This window comes from Macadamia integrifolia, chromosome 6 (genome assembly GCF_013358625.1).
Source record: "Macadamia integrifolia cultivar HAES 741 chromosome 6, SCU_Mint_v3, whole genome shotgun sequence".
Taxonomy (NCBI): domain Eukaryota; kingdom Viridiplantae; phylum Streptophyta; class Magnoliopsida; order Proteales; family Proteaceae; genus Macadamia; species Macadamia integrifolia.
The window spans coordinates 5,478,744-5,492,935 of record NC_056562.1 but is presented as its reverse complement, the minus strand read 5'-3'; the positions used below and the strand labels follow the sequence as shown (position 1 = coordinate 5,492,935).

The following is a 14,192-nucleotide window of genomic DNA, read 5'->3' as shown; positions in this document are numbered from 1 at the left end:
TTCTTGAATCTTTACTCACTTTTTTCAACTTTAACCTTAGATTTTCAAGTTTTTTTACAAATCTAAGGTTCATCATACTTAGAATCACATTTTGTGCATCATTATTACATGAAATCATTGGATTTATAAGGATTCACACACTTTTTTCAAAAGAAAATGAGGATTTTAATTTTTTTCAAATTTCTTAGATCTACTCATGCTCAATGGTTAAAAATGTTTAGATTTTTTATATGTTATGTAAAAACAAGTGTTCTACAACTTCCATGGAAAATTTTGGTTCTTCTCAAAAAATATTTTCTTAATTTTTTTATTCCGAAATTAATTAAAAAAATACAAAAAAAAAAAATTCTAAAAATTTATTTCATTCAACTCTTAAAAATAATGTCATAACTTATAATTACTAAATACATGATTTTAAATGAAACCCACATTTTTTCCCCAAAAAAGTGAGGGTTTCAAAATTTTTTTTATTTCTTAGATCTACTCAAATATATTATCCACACTATGTTGATTTTTTATATGTTCTTTAAAAACAATTAATCTACAACTTCTATAAAAAAATTTAATTTTTTTAAATAGTTTGTATTTTTTTTATTTCAAAAATTAATTAAAAATTAAGAAAAATACTAAAAAAATACAATTTTTTTAGAAAATTCAGTTCATTTTAGTTTTAAAAAAAAAATTATAATTTACTTGGCCAATGACCATAATGTGAAATTAGATGCACAATTTTTTCCAAAAAAAGTGTGCATTTCAAGTTTATGTAAATTTCAAAAAAAAAAAAATTCTTTGGATGCATCTCAATTTAATTTCTAAAAAAATGCTATTACTTACTAAATACTAAATCAATAAATATGCATATTAAGATTCATTATGTATCTTTGTAGGAAGATGGTGCCTAAAGAACGGTCTAAGGATATTGGATGGGCTATAGCCGAGAAAGTACAAGGCAATAGGTTGTGTACAAAATGCAATTACTGTGATACTATCCACCTAGGAGGTGGAATTACCAGACATAAACAACATTTGGCTAGAGGATTTTCTAATGTTTCCAAATGTACCAAGTGCCTAGATGAAATAAGCAAAGCAATGAGGAAGCACTTAAGGGGAAGTAGAGATAAAACAAAAAAAGCTGTTGAAGAAGATAGATTGGTTGAGAATCTAAGGGATCATGAGGATTATGAAGGATCTGATATGGAGGCAGAGGATGAAGATCAACAGCTTGCACAAGCAACGCATATTTCAAGGGAGGAAGCAAAAGAAAAACAATGGATAGCAGAACAGTTGAGAAGAAGTCAATCTGTAGGACCTAGGCGTGGTGGCTCAATGATTTATGAACAAGGTTCTGGTTCTAGAAGTCGTCTAAGTGTAGATATTGGAGGCACTGTGAAGAGCATGTTTGACAAATTTGCCTCCAGTGGTAAAGGTAAGGGGAAAAGGAGCCCAGAAATTAGAGATACGAGAGATGCACCATATAAACATCATGATGAAGGGCAACAAAGGATTGAAGAGGCTTTCCAACAAAAAACATTGAGTAAGAAAATTGGGAAAGCAATCTCTAGGTGGTTCCACATTTCTATGATTCCACCTCACAAAGCTAAAGATCTGTACTTCAAGGCTAGGGTCAAGGAGATTCAGACATGTGGGAAAAATGTGAAGCCACCCACACCCCATGAAATTGCAGGGCCATACTTAGATGCTATTGTGAAAGAGGTGGATGAATACATTAAAGAGTTTAAATACAAGTGGCCTGAATATGGAGTGACCATCATGTGTGATGGGTGGAGTGGACCGACAAGGATGTCCATCATCAATTTTCTGATATATTGTGATGGGAAAACAATATTCCATAAGTCTTTCAACGCATCCTCAGATATCAAGGACTCAATGTATTTGTTTAAATTAATAGATGAAGTTGTTCAAGAAGTTGGGCCAGATAATGTTGTCCAGGTTGTGACTGATAATGCCTCCAATTTCAAAAAGGCTGGTACTTTACTTATGGTGAAGTATCCCACCTTATACTAGACACCTTGTACAGCCCAGTATTGATTTGATGTTCAAGGACATTGGTGAAATGAACAAAGTGCAGACATTGGTTTCTGATGCCAAGATGATCACCAACTTCATCTATAATCACAGCTGGGTGTTGGCATTGATGAGAAAGTACACAAAAAGTGACTTGGTGAGGCCCGCAGCAACAAGGTTTGCAACAAATTATATTGCACTTGATAGTATTCAAAAACGGAAGGAAGGGCTAGTTAAGTCATTCACCTCTAATGAGTGGTTCAGTAGTAGATATGCAACCACTGAAATTGGAAAAACTATTCAAGACCTAATCACCTCAACAAAGTTTTGGGAAAGGATATACCGATTTACTAAGATTATGCAACCACTATTTGTGATACTTAAAGTGGTTGATGGTGATAAGGCACAGACGGTAAGAAATATAGTGCCTTGTATGAAAGTTGTCAAACAAAAGATAGAAGAGGAGAACCCAAAGTCATTTAAGGCATTTTTTAAGATTATAAATCGTCGATGGGAAAATAATTTGGTTCAAGACCTTCATTGGGCAGGTATTTTCTCAATTAAATTTACAAGTGACTTTATTAGTAATTTAATATACTTAATCATTAACAATAAGTAATATGTAACAATGTCAATGTGCAGCCTATTATTTGAATCCGGATCTGCACTACAAGAACAATTTAAGGTTTAGGAAAGATTTGATGGAATCTTTGAAGGATGTTATCAACAAGTTAGCTCCTAATATTGATTCGGCCAAAGATGCAGTTGAAGAGGTTAGTAGTCTACTAAACTTACATATTGAATTATTGATTAATATTTAATACATTGAGTGGCATATTAATATGTTAATGCATGTATAGGTGAAGTACTTCCAAGAGGCCACTCAAAGGTTTGTTGATCATTTAGCTATCCGTGTTAGAGGAACACAACGCCCTGGTAATTTAGGCTTAATCAGCTATCCTTGTAGTTCAAATTTATTTCAAACTCCTAATGTTGCAATTATCTTTATATAGTTGATTGGTGGATAAACTATGGATGAAGCGCTCCAAACTTGAGGCCAATCGCAATGAAAATATTATCATGCACGGCATCCTCAAGTGGTTGCGAACGTAACTAGAGTACGTTCGGATTGATACACACCAAACCTCGGAATCGTCTGAGTTATGAGAAGCTGGAGAAGCTAGTGTATGTGCACTACAACATGAAATTGAATGTGAAATATTTACAATTGGAGAAATCAGGGGATGATATTGATGTCAACCCAATTGACATCACCCACATACTCGACGAGGAAGATCCAGTTAGGGGATGGATTGAGGAGACTAAAAATGTTTTAGTGTTGGACAAATTATCTGAAGATCGACGAGGAACTACACCTGATCCCATTATAGAGGACCTCATTAGAGATATAAATGAAGATTTTAAAAATATTGTTGATAATGAAACCCAAGCACCATCAACTATGGAAGATGATGATGATAGCTCCAATGATGGCAATATTAGGAGGACGAGATCAAGTGCTACATATAGTGTAACTCAACCAGATAGTGATGATGATGATCAATACAAGGATCCATTTACACATGCAACCCAAACTTATGTACCAGTACATTTCACAGAGGAGGCTGCATTTACACATGCAACCCAAGATAGTCATCATGGTGCTCGCACACAACCAAAGTCTTATAGTCGGAGGGGTAGGCGATCCCATAATCTGAGTGCTACTGATGCATTGATGAGTAACATGGAGTCAATGAGCATTAATTCAGATCCTGCTGGTTCCTCATCCGGACATGGACACCATGTATCTTCAGATGCATCTTCAGGCTATGGTTATGGGACTTATGTAGGACAATCATTTGCCAATCCAGAGCAGTACAGAAGTTCAGATCATGTTGGTTCCTCATCCAGACATGGATACCATGTATCTTCTGGTGCTTCTTCAGGCTATGGATATGGGGCTTATGCAGGACCAATATTGGCCACTCCTGAGCAGTACAGAAGATTCTACAATGAATGGGAGACCCACTACCATAAATATTTCGACTGGGGTAAATATTGTGCCTATATCCAACAAGTGCAGAACATCATCATAGTTGTTCCTATTGAAGAAGATCCTAGTCAAGGATTTAAACCACCACGACACTCTTCATGGCACTCATCACTGTGGCAATGACAATGAGGAAAGAAAAAACTGTAAGAAACCTCATCATTTTGAACATTTTCAACTCAATATATATGTCTATCAATATGATACCCTCTACTTAAGTATTTATGCATTCTACATGTTATATATAGCTTTTTTTAACTGTTTTTTAATGCAAAAGTGTATAAAAATGTATTCCCTATCCATTTATGTGCGTATCTTTAGCGTATCTTAGCATATCTCTGATACGATACGATACCCTCCGATACGTATCTTAATTTTGACCGACTGATACGGTGACCGATACCGATACTTTAATCCTTGGCAGAATGTTGGGCAGTTAAGAACCATCTTGTAGATGAATAGATAAATTAAGTGTAACAGAGATGAGGATAGTGAAATGGATGCGTGGCAAATCTAAGAACTAGGAAGGATAAAGTTAGGAATGATCATATTAAAGCCGATTTGGGAGTAACTATGATGCATGATAAGCTATGAGAAAGTCGTTCGAGGTGGCATGGCCATGTTCAATGGAGACCTTTGGGTTCTCCAGTACGGAGGAGTGATTTGATTAAGATTGAAGGAACTAAAAAAACCAAGGCCAGACCTAAATTGATCCTAGAAGAAGCAAGGAAAGACAAGCATAGTTTATGCCTTGTATCAAGTATGATATGGAATAGCGCTGATTGGAGGGCAAAGACCCATGTAGTTGACCGCATTTAGTTGGGATAAGGCTGAGTTGTTGGATTCTTCTTTTTTCTGAAAAATAATTTTCATTCACTGGCCTACACTGCAATATGTATGCAATGAAAAGGAAACATGTGGTAACATGGCAGCATTACTTTGAGACCTGACTCAAGGCCCATTTAGTTTGATTTGGGATTGCAATGCAAGCCTTAAGTTGAATGGGATGACAACGGGCAGAGTCAAATCAAGGCAAGGGAAGCATTACCCGCCTTTTTCATATATTTATCAAATAATTTGGATTAGAAAGGGTGTACCATTGCGCAGAGGCCCACCCTCTATTTATCAAATAATTGAATGTCAAAAATAAAGATTTGGATACTGGGGACCGTCTTTTTTCCTATAATATTTTGGCCCCATCAAACATACCACTTTGCAGATATAAGTCTGTACAGGAAGACATTAGTAGGTGGGTCATTCAGAAAAACCTAATATATTTGGTAAAGTTAGCAGAAGGTTGCAGGTGCTTCGTCAAGCCAAAGGGCAAAGGGCATGACTAAGAACTCAAATGCACCGAAATGCTAAACCTTGAATAAAATGTCGTTCAAGGTTGGGGTTGCACACATCCATGAATTATCAACTAGTTAAGTTGCCATGATCATTGACCCAAAAAAAAAAAAAAAAACCTATTTCTGTTTGCAGGCTTTCACTTCACACTAACATGTTATAGTTAATTGGAGCAGGAGGATGAAAACTCTCACCAGGTCAGTTTTCATCCCAAATTAGGTAGAAAAAGCACTCGTAGAATTACTTTCAAGAAAGATAATTTCATGGTTTTGGTACTAACTGCAACTATACTGGAAGCTAGGCTTGCTGACCCACATCCAAGAAAGAAGATTTCTTGACCGGTCTGTAAAGAACAATCAAGATACTGAGTTTCAGGTCTTTCTGATCACTCTGTTACAAATATTCATCTTTCCACCTTTAAATCTGAAGTTGTCTAGTTTTCTCTGTTTTTTGAGAGCCTCTGTTTGCAAATCAATCTCTAGTTTCTAGCTTAGGATTGGATTTGCCATCAGATGCATACCAACACTAATCTCAAGCATTTAATTTCCTTTTCCATAAACCGATGGACAGAAAAAGGTCATAAATCGAAGCTTGGATAATCTATTATGTTGCCTAGTTCGAGATCATGAAAAGAATTATGTACCAAGGTTTTAAGTATCAGTATCAATATCGGGTATCATATCAGAAGGGTGATTTTAAGAGACTTATCATATTGCATCAGGAAGATGCGAGTTACGCTAAAGAAATGCATGGAAATGGTCAAGAAATGCATGAAAATACTAAGGATAATGCAAAATACAGTTTTGAAGTATCAAACATGACATAAGAAATATGTAATTGAATTAAAAGAGAACAAAGTTTGCAACAAAATAATTGTATTCAATTGATTATGTATAAAGGATGAGCCCTTTTATATGTACTAATACCATAGAGAGCCGCAGGCTAGTTCAAACTCAGAGTTGGAAGTGATCTTGGGTAAAGGTGCAACTAATATGATGTTGTACACAAACCAAACATAAGTGCCATATTGCCCCCAATTGAAATACTTAAGGTAATGTGACCAAGGTTTAAACAGCAAACTCAGCTTCATCCCAACTTAATGGGGTCAGCTACATAGATCCAAGCAAGGACAAAATAAGAAAAATAAAAGTGAAAGGAAAGTAACACAAAAACAGAAAATAAGTAGAAAATCAGCTAAATGAGGTCCGCCGCATGAGTCTTTTCCCTCCAATTGGCTCTATTCGAGGTCATACTTGGGACAAGACCTAAACTATGCATGTCTTTCCTCACAACTTCTCCTACGGTCATTTTAGGCCTGCCCCTTGCTCTTTAGTTCCTTCAATTTAAATTAGATCATTTATCCATACTACTGCATCCATAGGCCTCTGTGGAACATGGTCATACCACCTCAAACGACTTTCTCAGATCTTCTCATGGATCAGGGCAACTCCCAAATCAGCTCTAATATATTCATTCATTAATTTATCCTTTATAGTTTTTCTGCACATCCATCTCAACATCCTCATCTTTGCTACACATAGCTTATCTATATGATGCTTCTTAACTACTCGACATTCCACCCTATACATCATAGTCGGTCTTACAACTATCCTATAGAATTTTCCTATAAGATTTAAAGGGATACACCGGTCATACAACACTCTCGACGCACCTCTCCACTTTTCCCATCCCACTTTAATTCTCTATGAAACATCATCCTTTATATCACCCTCTTTATTTATGGTTAACCACAAATATCTAAAATAGTCGATTGGCGATATCTCCCTCTCCTCAGTTTTTATCATATAATATACATCCTGGTGTGACTAAAGCTCTATATCAAATACTCCGTCCTCGTTCTACTTATATTAAAACCTCTTAATTTCAATGTTGATCTCCATCATTCCAACTTAGCACTAATCCATGCTTTTGTCTCATCCACCAAAACAATACTGGCAACAAAGAGCATATACTATGGAACCTTGTCTTGAGTGTTCCTGGTTAAATCATCCATGATAAGAAGCAAACAAATAAGGGCTTAAAGTTGATCCTTGGTTAGCCCAATAGTAATTGGGAACTCACTACCTTGCCCTCCTACAGTTCTTACACCAATGACCAAGGTTTAAAGTAACCATATTTTTTTTATTATTTTTTATTTTCCAAAAAATAGAAATAAGGAAAAATGATTTTTGTCCAAGAGCATGGCCTATGCCAGCGTAGTCTCTCTCTCTCTCTCTCTCGCTCTCTCTCTCTCTCTCTCTCTCCTTAATCCTTATGAAATGACATCTCTACTTCTTATTAAGGGAGGAGAAAGACAGACATAGGGAGCGCTGGCATAGGCCACACTCTGCGAAAGAAAACACTTTACCTAGAAATAAATTAAAAAATAAGGAAAAGGAAAAGGTGAAGCAATGCATCAAAACTTCATGAAATTACATTTAAGAAAAAAAGAAAAAAAAAACCATTGGACTCATTTGCATCAATGTATCCATATTTCTTTCATTTTTTTAATTATCCAATATATATATATATATATTTCAAAACAATGCAACAATCAGTGATCATAATGTACTTCATACATTAGTTGCCATTTTCAAACAAAATTGGACCAATTGCATCAATGTACATATTGTTTTTTCAATTTTTCCATAATTTTATTTTCAAAAAATAGGTTTTTCCTAAGATTTTAAAGTATCAACTATACCAATTAGTATTGGTAAGTATCGTGTTGTATCAGTAAGCATCAGACAATACAATAAGATAATCCTTTTTTATAAATAATAAGTACCATGTCAGTACCTTAGATGCGATAGGTGATGCAGATAAATCACCCATATGGGCTTATTTTATTAGATTGGGTTATATATGTATTGGGCCTTTGATCCCACGTGTTTTCCTTGAAATGAGCCATTTTAATGGGCCTATGATGCGGATCCAGGTTCCAAAGACTGAAATTGGATCGCTTAGGGGCCCACCCAATCACCAAATAACTCAACCCAATAATAGAATGGCAGAACTGTAAATATTAGGACTCCTGTAATAGGGTGGCAGACTTGTAAATAAAAAGGAATCTTAAAAGGATAAATGAAGGCTCAAGTAAATGATGGGATATAGAGGGAATTAGGAATTATTGTGAAGGGATAAATTAGGAGGGAAAATTAAGGAAAAGGTTAGAGGTAGAAAGGGGAAAAAGTAGGGGTATTTTGGAAACACAAAGGACAAAAGATAATAATAGCCAAAGAAAAAGATACCTCTTAGAAAAAAAGGCAAGTCACGATTCAGGTGGAGGTTGTCTTCAACCTTCGGCCAAGAAGAACAGGGCAGTAGAACCATAGAAACAAAAAAAAGGAAGAACTGCTTTAATACTTCTCGGTTTGGTCTGATATTTCAAGCAAATAATCTACTCCAAGTCTCGTTGAGATCAACCGCAAGCTTTAATGAGGAAAACAAGTCTGAACTTCTCCAGGCGGCAAGCAAGAACCAGATCTGAATCTGAGACCGATTTCTCACAGCAGAACAAAGTTTTGGAGGTGATGCTTTAGGGTTTGAATGGCCTATGTATAGCAACCTTACCCACGATCTCTGGTTCAGCAGCTTGGGAGAAAGGTCTCGTCAGTCTGCCTTCTTCAGCCACTAATACCACTCAGCAGGGTTGCAGGGAATTAAACTATGGGATTCCAGCAAGGGAAGTACAGCAGAAACAGTAAAGAAAGAAGAGAATGAAAAGAGAAAGAAGAGAAGAAGGTCAGGGAAGGGAAGAAGATCAAAGGGGGATGGAGGGAGTTGCAGGCCTGTCGGCATCCATGGTTCAAAACCAAAAAAAACCCTAATCAATTCATTCAATTCAATAATTCCATCCTCCGCTGGGTACAGAAACACTATTTAAAGACTTGAAAATAAACCTACTTTCCTAATTGAAACTGGAACAAATATTGCATCTAAACTAGGATAGAAATAAAATCTCATCAAATAAGAGTACTGCCAAATTAATTCTAAGCCTAAAAAAGGAAGTAAATAAGGAAACCAATCAAAGGTATTGCTTCTTAATCCATCACCCAACTGCATCAGCTCTCCCAGTCTTAAAAGAACTCGACTCCATCGAGTTAGGTCGTGCTCACAAGATACCCTTGTAAGTTGCTCACTGATGAGGTGGCACGTATCTCGAAGTAGAAGATGAGAACATAACACCAAGAGGAGGGAGTGTATGTTGACGTGTCACTGGAGCAAGAATCAGTCGACGACGTGGCATGTCTGATAATGCGTGTGGCCTCATTAAATACACACGACCCCTTGCTTCACCTTGATGGTGTTCCGTGCACCATCATAGAGAATGCCTACATGTCGCTACCAATGTCTCCCTAGAAGAATGTCGCAGTGCGCCAATGGGGTGACCAAACAGGTGACATGGTACTGTAACGGCCCAAACTGTAAGTGTACTCGAACAACTGCAGTGGCCTCTTCTCGAGCTATGGGTCCAAAACCTCGCACGTGAATCTTTTTGAAATGTTGTTTCTGTGAAGGTTGTGTGCCCGAACAAATTCAGCAGATATGAAGTTTACTTCTGCCTCGGTATCAACTGTATGAACATCAGTAAGTTCAAAACCATGCAGAAGAGTACCCTTCTGTCTGAAAAGAGGAGCCTTGTCAACTAGTCTGTTTGAAAATGATGAAAGACTAGCTAAATGAGCTTCTACATCCTCATCACCATAGTCGAACATATCATCTTCCTCGAGGGGATAAGGATATGACTCATCATCACTTTTATCAATTAGTTGCTTCTCTGCTGCATTCACAGAACGAGTCTTGTTAGGACACTTGTTGGAGTAGTGACCATTCTCGACACAACTATGGCATCTGATGTTCTCCAAGCCATCACTGTTCTTGTTGAACTTTGACCTTTTTTCTTCAACTCTGCGAGCTTCAGGCTTCTTTTCCTCCATAGATGGTAGAGGTCTATAAACTGAAGGAGTCTTGAGCATACTCTTCCAATAAATGGACTTCTCTTCAGCTATCTTGGCATGAACCGCTGCCACATCAATATACTTGAAATCAGTGTTAGCCAACTCAATAAGGCCCACTGATATAACGCATCACCCGTTACTGGTCTGTTTCCTAAAGTTAACACCTTAAAGACAGTTTGCGGAACTCAAAGGTGTAGGAATCCACATCCTTGTTACCTTGTTGCAAGTTAAGAAGTTTTTGGAACATTACCTTCTCATAATTAAAAGGAACAAATTTTTCAATCAGAATCTGCTTCATGACCTCCCAATTGGTAAAGAGTCCAAGTCTTCTGACAAACCTTACATGCAGTATATCATCCCACCATGAACATGCATACCCAATAAACTTGGTGAGGATGAGTTCACACTTTTTCTCATCTGGAAGAGACTTATATGCAAAAATCCTCTCAACTTTGGTCAGCCAATCAAGAAATTCCTCAGATCCCTTTTCACAACTAAACTCTGGAACTTCAACTTTGATGCCATAATCTCTGTCAAAAAATTTCCGGGTAACATCTTAGGGTATAACAAGATCACGTTGCACTCGGTGAGGTGTATCTTCAATCCGTAGGGCATTAAACTATGGAGGTGGTGTAGATGGCCCTTCATCGACTCGCGTTTCAAACTTTTGCATAAAGGAAAGAATCTTAGCGAGGCACCTTGAGTCTCGTCCATTAACTTATCATATTTTGCCTCATTCTTCTCAACCCTAACATTAGTTTCCTCTTGGTTCTCAAGTACCTCACGATATAACTTGTGCAACACAGCATTGGTGATGCGACCTGTCATGGTTAGAGAGGGTAGAAAATTTGCTCTGATACCACTTGATGTGGATCCGGGCTTCAAAGGCTGAAATCGGATCGTTTAGGGGCCTTCCCAATCACCAAACAACTCAACCCAATAATAGAATGATAGAACTGTAAATATTAGGGCTCTTGTAATAGGGTGGCAGACTTGTAAATAAAAAGGAATCTTAAAAGGATAAATGAAGGTTCAAGTAAATGATGGGATATGGAGGGAATTAGGAATTATTATGAAGGGATAAATTAAGAAGAAAAATTAAGCAAAAGGTTGGAGGTAGAAAGGGGAAGAAGTAGGGGTATTTTGGAAACACAAAGGACAAAAGATAATAATAGCCAAAGAAAAAGGTACCTCTTAGAAAAAAAGGCAAGTCACGATTCAGGTGGAGGTTGTCTTCAACCTTCGGCCAAGAAGAATAGGGCGGTAGAACCAGGGAAACAAAAAAAAGGAAGAACTCCTTTAATACTTCTCGGCTTGGTCTGATATTTCAAGCAAATAATCTACTCCAAGTCTCGTTGATCAACCGCAATCTTCAATGAGGAAAACAAGTCTGAACTTCTCTAGGCGGCAAGCAAGAACCAGATCTGAATCTGAGATCGATTTCTCACAGCAGAACAAAGTTTTGGAGGTGATGATTTAGGGTTTGAATGGCCCATGTATAGCAACCTTACCCACGAACTCTGGTTCAGCAGCTTGGGAGAAAGGTCTCGTCAGTCTGCCTTCTTCAGCCACTAATACCACTCAGCAGGGTTGCAGGGAATTAAACTATGGGATTCCAGCAAGGGAAGTACAGCATAAACAGTAAAGAAAGAAGAGAAGAAGGTCAGGGAAGGGAAGAAGATCAAAGGGGGATGGAGGGAGTTGCAGGCCTGTCGGCATCCATGGTTCAAAACCAAAAAACCCCTAAGAAATTCATTCAATTCAAAAATTCCATCCTCCGCTGGGTACAGAAACACTATTTAAAGACTTAAAAATAAACCTATTTTCCTAATTGAAACTGGAACAAATATTGGATCTAAACTAGAATAGAAATAAAATCTCATCAAATAAGAGTACTGCCAAACCAATTCTAAGCCTAAAAAAGGAAGTAAATAAGGAAACCAATCAAAGGTATTTCTTCTTAATCCATCACCCAACTGCATCAGCCTATAAAAATCCCGATTAAGAGAATAATTAATAGAAGCAAATCAAATCATTCTTTCCTTGTTAAGTGGAAGAAGAATTTTCCACATTCAAAATGAACATGGATTTTGAACAAATGACTTCAAGTGTCTCAATTCTGACATGCATGACGAATACATGGCTCTCACCCAATCATTGGAGATGAATGATTTCAAGCTGAGGGAAATCGACGCAGAGCAGCAGATGCAAGGAACATGAGAAGAAAGCTATAGCATGTCATTTCTTCCTATAGCTGTAAGAAATTTATTTTCAGTCAAGCTGTACAGAACTATGTATCATGAGGTTAGTTTTAGAAATTGATTTATAAATTTCCTTTTCAGTTTATTCAATAGTTTTAGTGTCCTCGTTTGAGTAGAGTGCCAATTACTAGTCTGTTTTGGCTATTCCAAGTAGTAGTTTTGAGTTCGAAGTCAATTAAGATTATTAGAGAGTCTATTTCTGAATTCTATAGATAGTTGTAAGGGCTACAGTCCACCCCCACATATTTATGATTAATAGATTTTAGTTTGTTTTAACTATGAAAGAATTGTGGATTCAGTTTTTCTGAGTTCAGTGGGTACTTGGTGGATTCCAGTATTCTAGTACCTTGCAACTCCCCTGTTTTCTAGTTATTTTTGCTAGTTTAATCTCTCACATCTCCCTAGCTCATACTCTGTTTAGCCTGAAATTACACACCTGGTCTTTATTCTGGCTATTGTCTAAAATTTCGGTCTTACCCTACGAGTTCTGGTTCTGAATCTATGAATTCTAGTTTGCTGGATACCATCCTAGTGACACTAGGACTCTAATGTAATGTGGCACCTGCTATTTGCTCTAAGATTTCACTCTGACAGCTGGCACCATGTTTCACTGGGAAATTTCACCAGAATTTCAATCCATTTTTATCAGAATTTCCTAGCTATAAATTTTTTCTTTTTTATCTCAGTTTTGAAATTTCAACATTATTTCCAGTTCATTCTCTGTCTTTGCGAAGATCCTTTTAGTAAAGTAGAACTTGAACAAGTTCTAATTCCAGAGCTTGAGTTTCTGGTTTGCAATTAAGAGGCCCCAAAGCACATCAAATTAGTCCAAAACATTCCCAGAAAGAAAAAATAAAAAAAGGATCGCCAAAATATAAAGGAGAGACCCAATAAGAAATTTCACCTCTACTGTGAACTAAGAAATTTCATTAGATGGACCATGCCAAGTTGGGTTGCATACAGCATCCTATGCATCCCCCTACTGATTCCACGGACCAATTATATACATCCTTCAGTCTTCTACACACTTAAATGATATATATATATATATAGAGAGAGAGAGAGAGAGTGATAAGGAGACCAAAGAAACTTATTGGCCTTGAGGTCTAACAGAAGCATAACAGAACAAGCAAATAATGAGTTCAACTGACAATGACAAACACATAAGAAAAAAAATTAGTTGTGCAAATATTCATCGAAACACATTAACTAAGTCAGAACCACATGGGTAACCATGCAATGGTGCAAGTGAGTTTGTTGAAAACTAACTCATCAAAGCATGAAGCTCATCATCTTTGATCTAACTCCCAACCAGGCACTATTCTAACTGTCTAATCCTATAGGGATGCATTCTCCCATTAAAACATAGAAATAATTTAGTTGCAAATGCATAACCAAATTTCAATTAAAAAATCAACTGCTCAAGATGTGATTTAGACAAGAAGAAAAGGTCTCATCCACTAATATTCAGATCATTAATGAATACCCTGCAAAATTTGTAAAATTAAAAACTGCAGTAGAAAAATGCAACGTGGGGGGGGGGGGGGG

The 14,192-nt window shown here is 36.9% G+C and overlaps 1 protein-coding gene across 5 annotated transcripts in view; it reads right to left on the bottom strand.

Moving 5' to 3' along the window:
• Nucleotides 1-14,192, bottom strand: part of LOC122081983 (steroid 5-alpha-reductase DET2) — a 26,028-nt gene that overhangs the window by 9,424 nt on the left and 2,412 nt on the right. The window lies entirely within an intron of this gene.